Here is a 12,723-nt window from a genome sequence, read left to right on the forward strand (position 1 = left end):
TTACAGCTTCTCCCAGAAGTTCTCCATGAAAAACTGCTCAGAATTGGTCAAAACAGGATCATTTCAGCTGCTCCACAGGCCAAGTGCGTTGCATCTCACCTAAGTACACTGTGTGGGTGCGTTGCATTTCAAAAAGCCCTTCTATGGGGTGCGATGGGTGAGAAATGACAAATGGCAGTGTCATTCCACGAGGTGGAGAGGCAATGGAAGCTTCCAGAAACTTCTCCTGTGATACTTGCCTCTCTGAATTCGACCAAGGATGAGTAAGAGATCATCAATCTCCAAGTGGAAGAAAGAACTATCAGAGGGAAGACACTAATCAAATCATAAGCTGACTCATCTCCCTTACAGATATCTATATATGGATCCCTCATCCCAGAGATCCAGATGCTGGAATTTTGCATATTGTAAGGAATTGCTGTTGGTTTCTTGAGACAAACATCAGATTGTTGGGTGATCTAAGCTTTGTATAAGGTGAAGAGGGGCTTCCTTGCTGAGAGGTTGATGCTGGGTTAGAACAACTGGTTGTAACTCCTCTTGGCTTTTTCTTGTTTATCAATAAAAGCTATTCAAGTTTTCCTCCATACTCTTGTGTCATTTATGTTTGCTGCATTTTTATGGTCAATTTACATCTGATCCTAGATTGTTTATGATTATAGATCCATGTCTTTGTATAGTGCTATGCTACTGTGATCTTACAGGTACTCTGTGAAGCTGGGCGTGCAAGGGAATAAGTAGCGAAAGACTATCAAGGAAGAGAGGAATCCAACCAGGAGATTAGCGCAAGACAAAGGTTGGTCTTCTTTGTTCCTCTCTATCTATACTTTATAAAGGAAAAACGAAAGTAGCTTTACTTTGTTTGTTTCTAAGGTAGCTATCACACCTTAGTGGGATAAGCAGTTCTGAGTAGACACTTTTCCCTGTAACAGGTCCAAAAGGGCAAAACACAGGCCTAGCCTAGAAAATAGGGTTTGTAGCAAGAAACTAGGGTTTGAGTGAAAATGAGGAATTTGGGGGATCTCAGTGATGGGAAGTGTTTAATAAGGTACATTAAGGATAGGGGAAGGTGTATGAACATCTGGATACAAGTTTTGATCATGATATGACCATCCAAGAGAAATTGCCTTCAAAACCCTAGGAGAGGGAAATGAACCTTACCTAGGCGCAACTGAAGCATGAGCAAGGTGTAAAATGACCCAGTGGAACTTAACATGATGATGAAAACCCTCTGAATGACGGTACACTCAGCTGAACGGTGATAAGGACCGACATTTGGAAAAATTTGGTAGGAGTAAAAGCAAACCCTAGACCTAATGCCTAGTGACCAAATTTTGCTTGAAGACTCACTGAAATGAAAAAATTTGACCTAACTTCAAAATCACTTTGTAAGAGCGTGTTTGATCATTGGAGGAAGGCTGGAAAGACTGACACTAACATTGGCTCCAATGGGGATGGTAGCTCCTTAGAGGTGCCAAGAACGACAGATCTTTGGGAGAGCAGACTAGTGCCTTATCCATTGGGCAATGGAGTCAAAAACTCAAGCTGAAAGGCATGATTGAAAACTGATGACTTGACAACACAAACTGACTCTCACTCAACTAAAAACTGACTCGATACTTAAACACAACCGAAAAACTGGAAATGTTGCTCAAGGTTGAGCTTATTCATCAAAACTTACTCTAACAGTTTCATTCATCACCTGATCAAGTGAAATGAAACAACCAATGCAACCAAGTAAGTATTCCGTCTGCTATTTGAATTCTCCGCAAGTGCTTGCTTATGAACAACAAGAGAGAACTACTGAAAGGCAACTCCCATGACAACTTGGAAACAGATCCGTTGAATGCTATGGATTCTCTATCCGCCTCCAAAAACACTGCATAAGGATCTTGAAATTCATGGACACTAGGACTTAGCTCATCCAATGGATTACTTCTCTTCTCTTCATACCATGAATGCAAACTTTGATCTGAGCTTTGTGACGAGACTCCTACTGAAAACGACAAAGAAACCAGCTGTCGGGTCAAGTTTATATCAGTACACGTTTCAGGCTCACATGTAGTCAATGGAGAAGGACTTTGACTGCAAACCTCATCCAAAACATCAGCTATTGGATCATGAAAAACTTGAAAAGACTGCTGCAACCCATTTTCTATTGGTTCCAATGTGATTACATGATTGCCTACATGCTTCTCATTCTTCGCTGAAGATGTACTATGCAATTTTCCCTTCAAAAACTGAAATGATTCGAAACAAAATGGTCTGGAATCATCTTGCATCATCTGAGCATATGTTCCAGCTTCCAAGTCTTTATTTGCAACTTGAAAATTAAAGGCATTCGGGGGCTGCAAATCTGGATATGAAAAGTCTTGAACAAGGTTTTCATTGCCCTCAAGATGGTCCAAATCAAGACTTGTTGACAGTTGATTTCTAATTGCATGGAAGTTGTCTCTGATGAACTGACACGAAGCAAAACAAAAAGGCAAATATCCTTCACTTACTTCAAAATTTGCTGCACTTTCCTCGTCACTGTCATAGCTGATATGCGATGGCTGAACATTGTATTCGAGATGTTGTAAGTAAAATTCCTCCTCCCACAAACTAGCTGCTGATTTGTCTGCAAGATTAGCTTCTGTTTGGAGAACATAATCATCATCATCATACTGATCAAATTGAGGAAAATCATCAGTATAAAACACATCATCAAGCATACATGTCATATCAATAGTTCTCTCTTCTCCAAGATGATCTACAAAACAATCATTATCAGATCTATGACAACTAGGATAAGAAACAAAATGTTTTGGAGCGGCCATTTGTTCTTCTTCAATCAGCGAGCCATGGGTTTGAACATCATAATCTTTCCTTGCGGTGATCCTTTGCATCATCTCTTCCACTGCACTTGCCAACATGTCAAGCTTTACCTCTAGAGATGTCGATTCCTCTGGATCTATATTTTTCATCTCTTCTTCCTTCAACCTTGCCCTTCGGATCAGCAAGTGAGCCTCTACATTCACTGCACTGTTCTGCATCGCTTCAAGTGTTGCGATATTCTTTTCTCTCAGCTGAAACTCCAATTTCGGATCAAAGGCAGCCGGATAGTGCAAGAGATCAGATCTAGGAGGAGCTCTTATATCAACGGGCATTGAATAATAAACTTGATTAAATCTGGCAAAAAACTGTTGTACTACCTCCCCTGGCAGTCTTTTTAGCTGGTTATACTCTTCTATAATCAAGAAAAGGTTCTGTCCAATCATCCACCTGTCGAGAAAAACTTTGACGAACTGCTGGAAATCTGAGATGCTCGCATCAAGCAGGGTTTTGAACCAACTCTTGACTTTGCCTTGCAAAGAAAGAGCAAAAAGCCTAATACTAACATCTTCTTCATCAACTTCAAAACGGTCTAGAAAAGACTCAAAACTCTGCACTCAGCATTGACATTCTTACTTTCACCATGAAACCTCGGTAAGTATAGATCATAGTTTTTGGGGAAAGCATGAAGAACAGAAGGTAAAACAAGAGGTTTATACCGATCTGGAATTTTACAAGGTACAGGGGTATGTACAAAAGGTATAGAATCAGTCTTGGTCTCTTGGGGCTCATCAATTTGAAGATGGTCATCAAAAGATTCAGAAGAAGGGCCTTGATCAAGCTCAAAGGCATGCAAATCTTTAGTATTCACAATCTTCAAAGGGAAAGAATCAACTGCAGGCCTGGGATCTTTTCTCAAATATAGTATACTTTGCAAAACATTCTTGACATTCTTGGGAAAAGAGAAGAAATAATTTATAACAAAGAACAAAATGTCTTGGATGAAATTCCAACTTGAATATCTGATCTGTCCATATTTTCCTTTCATGTTTCTGCTGGTCAAGATCATCCTCTAGTGGAGTCTTTAGATATGATCTCAAAACTAATTTAGAGTCGCCAGGTTTTCCATCATTATTCATTTTCGATTATTTTCATTGTTGCACTCACTGTTGTAACTTTGATCATTATCACTGTCACACACCATTTTTCTTTTCCATTTGAGCTCTCACTGAACTCAAACATTTTATTTGTTGTGTTTGACACATTATAGAGGAGAGAGACTCTACAAAAGCTAAAGACAGTTGAGGATAGCTAAGAACCCATCCCATAGAGGGCAACTAGTAACATTATTTGTTCCCTTCACAAGTGTTGTGTAATAAAATAGATTCTTTATATATTTGGTTTCCATTGGATTATTGGAGTTACTTGCGCTTATTTTACTATTCCATTTTGTTGTTTAACTATGATTGTGGCATAGATCAGGGCTTTGGCAGGTTTTGTTTCTATCATTTGCTACAGATCTACAATGTTTAGCAGCCATTTTCATTGTTAGGGTTGTTTGTCATCCACAACCTAAAGTGGTTTCTTTTTGTACACATTTGAGAAGAAAACACAATAACAAATTGGCGACTCCACTGCGTTTTTAATTCTGATCCAAAAACCTGGGTGACCTTCAGTTTTTAGCTTAGGGTTTTTCTTTTTCAGTCTCTTAATGTTGTTTACTAGCTTTTTAACCCTAGATCAGTCAAATTTCTAACTTCCGCAAGTTTTCTGGTCTTTTCCGCAGGTCACAGGAACCAACCGCGACAGAGACGACAAATTTTTTTGAGACTTGTCAACCGAGAATCAAGGAGCAAAAATCACACTTTTCTGCCCCAAAAGTGCGATCTGGAGGTCCAAAGCACACTTTTTGGCCCAAAAAGTGCGATATCCTAGGAATCAGGTTAATACTTGCGATTTTTATGGTTTCTGGGATTTTTTCTTATTTGTTTCTAGGTTTTGCTGAGAGTTGTCTGCTGGGTTGGTTGACCACTGTCTCACCCCGCTTAGGCCTTGATCTACTCTATTTTGCTCGTCGAAGTGGAATTTAACCTCTTTAGGGCTTCTAGTACGTTTCCACCTTTATAGGAGGAGTTTAGCTGAGTAAGAAGTCTGAGTTTTTTCAGAGCTTTTAGCCATATTTTCCAGATCTGTACCTTCCTGTTTCAGATCTTCAAAGATAGGTTGTTTCCATCCAAAGTTTCAACTTAAACCTTGTTTGGTCATTTGCCTTAGGGTCCCATTGGTTGCCCTAGGTTTCTCACCCATCTCCCTATTTTTTTGTAGCAATTTTCCTATCTAGTTTTTTGTTGTTGTGACACCACTTTCCAGCAGCATAGTGTCATTCGATACCAATCACACAGACGCTTATATCTCTTGGCCTATTTCGTGTGTTTTTAGTTGATTTCGCCACCGACTAGCATAGTGTTTGCAAACCCAGTTTGGGTGGGGTTTAGAAAGTTGATTTGCCATTTATTTGTTGTTTTCAATTTCAGTTTATTTGAGCAATCTTTTTATTTTTTCAAACACGATTTGGGCTTAATTAATAAGCACACTTGCACACACAAGCACACCTTAAGCGAAGGGCGCTTGGTTTACACCGCCAAGACAACTAGACAAGACTTAAATTAATTAGTTTATCTCCTCACATAGAGACAAAAACATCTTGTTGATCTCCCTTCACCATTTCCATGTCACTTGTGTCTTACCACCATTGCGCCACCAAGGCGTTTGTTACGGAGACTCTTAGGCCTTCATCCCCAATTTCCGCTTGGGCATATTACTCCTCCCTGCAGGGTTCCAGTTCATAGTCCCCCGAGTCCCTGATGAGCCGCATCAGTGGGTAACTATATATACCTTAATTCACCTCCTAGCTCAGTCAAATCAACTCTTCTCACAATTTATTACATGTTTTGATTATATTTTGTTTAATGAGATGAGTTAAAGTGAGATATTATCCCTAGTGGACTAATGTGCATGGAATGTAGGTTTGTGAGAGAAAATCAGGGAATTTTGGCAAGATTAAGGGCTGAAACTCGAACGGGACAAGGAAGAGAGATTGCAGGAGGTGAATCCTCCTCATTTACTCCTCCCTCATTCGAATATTCCTCTATCAATCACACCAGCTCGGAGTACAAGTAGCCAAGTCATGATGATCAAAGGGCAGCCGAGCAAGTGATAGTCAAAGAGTTAGTTCTTCTCGAGTTTGGGAGCCGAGCCTCCCTAGATTTAAGGACGTCATTGGAGACTTTAGTTGTATAAATAAATATGCCTAGAGCCTCATTAAGATTCGAATTTTTGTTGTAAAACACTAATTATTTTGGAGCTCCAGACTCATGGAAGACATTGCTATGTAATTCTCTGTTTTGATAATGAGAATGAGATTTTTTATGATCCAGTATTGAGTTAACTCAGAGGGCTGAAGCTCTTGGGTTAGGGCCCAACCCTAGCAGTAAAGGCTCCTCTTCTTGTATCTATATTTTTAGATTAGCTTCATAGATTTATGGTTAAATTGTTCTTAGAAGTATTTCATTGCAAGTAGTGTAGATTTGATTAGTTTGCTTCCATTTATGCTTTACTTCAGCAGTAGGTTAGAAGGGATAAAAGGAACACCAAAAAGCTATCAATAGGTGCCTTGGTCTCACTTCTTCCTTCAGGGAACATGATTTGAGGAGATGACCCTTATGTAGCCCCAAAAAGACAGATTTCTACTTTCTCATAGAATTTAGAGTTTACTATACTTGAACCAGCATTTGATCAGTTTGCAAGTGTAGGATTTAATTACCATTTCCTCCATTTTTAGTCTTACAGTAGATCTCATCAATGATTCCATTTTATTCTGCAATTTCCCTCATGCATGAAGTAGACAACTAGCTCATTAAACTCTGTTTTTCTAGCTCATTGAAATTCTTCTTGTTTACATGATTTTTGGGAAAATATCATTGTTTGATGCAGTGCAGGTGTTTCAGAAGTAGAGAAATATTTCATAGCAAGCAACCTCCTTCCAACTTCATCCATCCATAATCATTCCTTGCTTTCACTAAGACCTTCACCAATTTCATCATTTTACATGGAAACTTCTCCAAGCATGTTGAGAAAATCCAACCATCTCCCAACCTTGGTTTTGAGTTCTGAGTGATCCTAGGCATTTTCTCACTCCATTCCATCCACCAACCACCTTCCCTAAGCCTTCCATCACCTCCAACACCCATCGTTTTGCTCTCGGCTGTATCCTGTAGAAATACAGGGAATCCTGTAGGTTTTTAGGACATCCTGTAGGTTTTCCTGTAGTGGCATGTTTTGAGGCCGAATTGAGGGAAAACCTCCAGGAAGCCACACAAGGTCACCTAAGGGTCTCCAAAACCTTCCAACCATTCACCAACATCCCTAAGCCACTTTCCACATCACCAAAAGAGATTAGCTTCCACACTTGTTTTTCCATAAAAAGAATAAAAAGAAAAACCTAGATTTATTTCAGTCCTTTACATGCACAATAGTGATGTTTTATGTTCTAAAATTCCATGCTTTGGACAATATAATTTCATATATGTTAGCTTGGAATTCTTGTAAAGCATAGTTTCTCAGCAGTTAGTTAGGAAATAATGTGTTTTTAGCATTGGATTTCAATCCTTTTCCTTATTGCAGTAAACAAGATTTCTCCTAGAGTAGATTTCTCTTTCTTTCATCAGTAATCAAGATTCTTCTAAATCCATAGAAGTCTGGCTTGAAAACCCTAGTGGTCTCTCGCCAGCTGAACAGTGAAAAAAGGCAGAACCATCACTTTTACTTGTGTATATAGCACTGTCTCCTCCAAGTTTGTACGAACCCTGGGTTGATAAAGTAAAGCTGGTAGCCCCAGGAGTTGCAACATTCTTGCTGCAATACTGGTGGTCATCACTTTTTGGCACCGTTTTCAGGGAGGTGTTTGAGTAATATGTGATTACTGCTTTCTTTCTTCCATTTCTGGTTTCTAATATTTTGCTAATAGTTTCATTTCTGCAAAGTAATTTAGTTCGCTTCCTTTTCCATTATGCAAGTAAGATTTCAATAAAGCAGTTAATTTTTCATTCAGTTAGTAGTATTCATTAAGTCTGCAATTACTTTCAAAGTTTGAAAAAACAGAAAACACAACAAAAACATTTTTTTCATGCCTCGTAGGAATAGGGATAACTTAGGGAATTTTTTGCCAAATACCCCCACTGGTTCAAACAACCAACCTTCCCTCTTCTTCGGTGGCTGTGAATTGGAGAAACCCTTAGGTGAGAAACCAAACATATTTGAAGATCCTATAGGGGAAGAAGAAGAAGGAGAACCCATTCCTACTGAACCAATGGCTGAAAAGAGAAATTACAGAGGAGATAAAGAAAGAGTTGAGGGTACCTTCCCCATAAGGGAAACCAATGGGGATACTAAGATGAAAAATATAAGCCCCTCTAGCCTTCCTCATTTCCATGGCTTGACATCAGAAGATCCATACACTTTCTTATTTGAGTTTGTTGTCATATGCCGAACCTATGACTACACCAATGATGAGCAGAAGTTGAAACTATTTCCATCGACTCTTAAGGATGCAGCTTTGCGCTGGTTCATGGGTTTACTTGGGGATAGCATCACAACTTGGGCTCAGATGTAGCAAGCCTTCAAAAATAAGTATCGAGACTACTTTAGGTCTAAAAACACTAAAGATGAACTTTTTAAGATGACCTTAGGGCATGATGAATCCCTAGAGGATTATGAAGAAAGATTCTAGCTTAGCTACAAAAGGGACAGGTGCACACTTGACCCTTAGTCACTAAAGATAGTCCTTCTTAGAGGAGTAAGGGAAGATCTTTTGGATACCATAAACTTGTTAGCAGGAGGGGATATCTACCAATTACCCTATGAGGATATCAAGACTGTATTTAGAAACCATTCTAGGGCAGCTAGGAAAAAGGGTAGGGGTAGTCAACCTATGGTCAATACACTCCTCTTCCAATTCATCCATCAAGGGTGAAATTGGAAACATGCTGGAGGATTTCAAGAGTGAGATGTTGCAAACACTTTCCCTACAAATGGACACTATGCACATTAAGAGAAAACATGGGGAAGCAGAGAGAGCCTTAGCCATTTTCTATCCTAGATGCACCAGGAGGCACCCTAGGAACGAATTTCCATTGAATTCTATTGAAATCTGCTCAGTCCGTGAAGAAAAATAGTCCACAAACAAGTGCCCTTATCCCCCTATATTAAAAGCTGTATATCAAGGAGCTGAAGGGGTAACTGAACAACTCTGCTACATAAACCAAAGGAGACCTCATGGGCCTAGGCCATACCAACAAGGCATGCATGGGTCATCCCATGCATATTACAACCCCAACCAGACCACATCTATACCTTCTTGGGGGCCCCCTGCTCATCCTTCCTAGGCTACATCTCCTCCTTGTTCCTTTTCACCTCAGTATAATTCCCAGCCAGCCAGCCAATCATTTCAACCATATGCTCCGCTACAACCTCAGTGGAGTGCATCGCCCCAGGGGTGGAGGCCCCCATACAACAATGCTCCAGCTTTATTGCCTTCACCACCTGGTCAACCACAGCTGTTACACTCTGCTCCACCTAAAACCCCAGATACCTACCCATCCATATCCAAACCTGAACAATAGACAAACACAACAAGTATACAGTGGAGAGATATCCTATCTTGCTTATGCTGTGGAGATTCAGGAAATCAACCTGAGATCTAGGAGGGTACTCCCGAACAGCCAATATCTACCTCCACCTAGGGAGGTTGAGGAGGAAAGAGAGGAAAGCATGCCTAAAGTCAATCCACCACCCTTTCTTGAGAGATTAACCCAATCACTCCAGCCTACCCCAGAAGAGACTAGACTTTTGGGAGAATTGAAAAACCTATGTGTCAAAATTTCACTTCTCTAAGCTATTAAAGATGTACCTATTTACAACAAGTTGATTAAGGAGAAGTGCTTCAAGCATCCAGGGAGACAAAGAAGAGATGCCCCTACAATTAATGTCATTGGACAACTGCCCAACTTAATGCTAGGGCAGGTAATCTATCCAAAGTATTTGGATCTTGGAAGCCCTATAGTAGATGTGCACATCAATGGCACCATTGTCCCACACACTTTGATTGATCTTGGGGTTTCCATTAATGTGATGACCAAGGACACCGTGCTCAAGCTCAACCTCCAAGGTTCATTGAGAAAGACCACAACAATTCTGCAAATTGCAGACTACTCCATAGTGACCCTTGAGGGGATTGTGGAGGATTTGATGGTCTCCATTGACTCTTGGGAGTACCCTGCATATTTCATAGTTCTCCAGCCTAAGGTTAAGATTACTGGTTACCCTCTCATCCTTGGGAGGCCCTGGTTGGCCACTACCAATGCCTACATTAGCTGCAGGACTGGAAATATGACCATAAAAAATGGGCATATGTCCAAGTAGTTAATCTTATACCCTCCTGCTCAGCCATCTCTAGAACATGACTTACCTTTGTGTATGGAAGAGGAGCAGGAAGATGAAGTTTATTCCACCCAACTCTATACCTTAGAAACAACCATGGGAGGGGGACAACAGGATGAAGATGATTTGATTGAACACATACTCCAAGTCCAACTCCTAGTACATTGTCCTTAGAATAATTAGTAAAGGAAACCCAGAACAACCATCAGATTGATCTATGCTTAGCCGATTCCAACCCTATCCGAGTCAAAACCATCGAATTCGGCCTCAAGAGAACTGTTGAAATGTGGCAACAAGAATATTCCAATTTTAATTTGTCCTTGAATTAAAATTGTGAATTAAAATTCAAATTTAGTCTCACCAACTACTTGAAAAATAATTAATTAGTTCATCTTGAGTTAATTAGTTGGAGAATTTCAAGTTAGAAGTCTTTCTGAAGTCATGCAATAGTTATCCCTTAAATTAAGGAGATTATCCCTTTATTAAGGAGATACGATTGAGTTATATTTGAGTTGTAATTAGTTAGCTCAGTTTACTAAGTTAAGTCCAGTTAAATTAGTTCCAAACTGTTTGAGGAACTAATTGTGAGTTATCAGTCAGTTGATGCATGCATGCACTCAACTAGTGTACTCCAGATAACTGAAGGTTCTCTCATTAGTAACTCATGCATGCCTATTCTGAGAAAGACCCAGTTGAGATTAAAGACATGGACAGTGTACTATCAATATATTGTGTTTTCCTATAAACAAAACTCATGCATGCAGAAGGAATTCATTCCTTGAGGATTGCACACTTTTATAGGGTGTGAGATCAGTGTGAGTGATCAATGTTCCACCTGGTAATAGGAGGATCACCCAGGAGAAACAACGCAAGGAAATAAGAGCTTGGAGGGAAGAGGAGAAGGCTTATGAGAAGTCTATTTTTCCTGTGAGCATAAGTGAGGATTGTACTGAGATCTGACTAGCTGTGAGAGCTAAGGATTGGTGTAATTCTGAGATATTTCCAACTTGTATGATAATACAGATAGTGGGGTTTTTAGCTGAAGCTTTCGCCTGAGTATTCTTCTTTGTTTCATGTGCATTAATTCTTCTTCTGGTTATATGTGTTCAGCTTGATCTTGCTCAAATCTTTTAAGCTTCCACAAATTGATGTAGAAGTAGATTAAAGTATTTTTCTTTAGTTATATTGCATTATTAGGTTAATCTACAACCATAATTTCTACATGGTATCAGAGCAAAGGTTATCGGAGCTGTGAACAATATACTGAGAAGAGAATTTGAAGTTTGAAGTTTGGGGTTGCAGGTGCAAAATTGAATTCCTATCATACTTCAAGGTTGGCCAATGGCATCCAATGGCTTGAGACTCGAGTATGCATTGGATGGTAGCTCAAATTACATAGCATGGAAAGATCGCATGGAGGTTGTATTAGAAGACAACAACTTGAAGGAATTCATTGATCAAGAAAAACAAAAGACAACTTCAACTAATGCACAAGAGTTGGCTAAATGGAAGAAGTGTGTGGCGAAGGCGAGATGGATCATCCTTGAGGGAGTTTGAGACCATATTGTCTCGAGTCTCCATGGGAAGGATACTCCATTTTCAATGTGGAATACATTGAAGGACCTCTACCAGAACAATAGCGACTAGAGGAAATTGGCGCTCAAGGATAAGCTTCGAAGAATCAAGATGGAGAAGGGCGACACTATTTCCACATATCTGAACAAGCTCACCACCTGCAGAGATGAGCTTAGCAGTGTGGGGATAACTACTGCCGATGATGATATGGTGAGCCTCGCTCTCCTTGGCCTTCCAAAGAGCTGGAATAGCTACAAGGACTCTGTGAATGGAAGGGAGAAACTGCCGGATTGGGAATGAATGTGGTCAGATCTCATGCAGGAGGAGATCAGGAGGAGCACACGAGATGGTTCTTCATCCAACAATGATGATGAAGAAAATCTAGCCTTAGTAAGTAAGGCAAGGAAAGGGAAAGGAAAGACTTCCCATTCCAAATCGAATTCTTCTCATGGAGGGAAGAAGGTTGACAAGTCTAAAGTGAGATGCTTTAATTGTCATGAGATGGGACATTATGCAACTAATTGTCCATCGAAGAAGTCTAAGAAGGGATCCTCGAAAGGATCGGGAGGTGAGGCATTAGCCTCTTAGTTCAAAATGGCCTTTACCCTCATCGCATGCATGGTGTCATCAATGATGGGATGTGTCTGGTATCTTGATAGTGGAGCCTCATTCCACATGACCAGTGAAAAAAATTTGTTCAGTGCCTTGAAGGAGAAAGACCTCAAGATGTGCATAGAGATGGGTGACCGATGGAAAGTATAGTGTTTCAAGAGTGGGCACGATTGCTTTTCAGAGGAAGCATGGAGCTCCTCTCACCTTGACAGATGTGATGTATGTTCT

This window comes from Pinus tabuliformis, chromosome 9 (genome assembly GCF_031772625.1).
Source record: "Pinus tabuliformis cultivar Carrire ecotype Pingquan chromosome 9, CPIR1, whole genome shotgun sequence".
NCBI classification, from domain to species: domain Eukaryota; kingdom Viridiplantae; phylum Streptophyta; class Pinopsida; order Pinales; family Pinaceae; genus Pinus; species Pinus tabuliformis.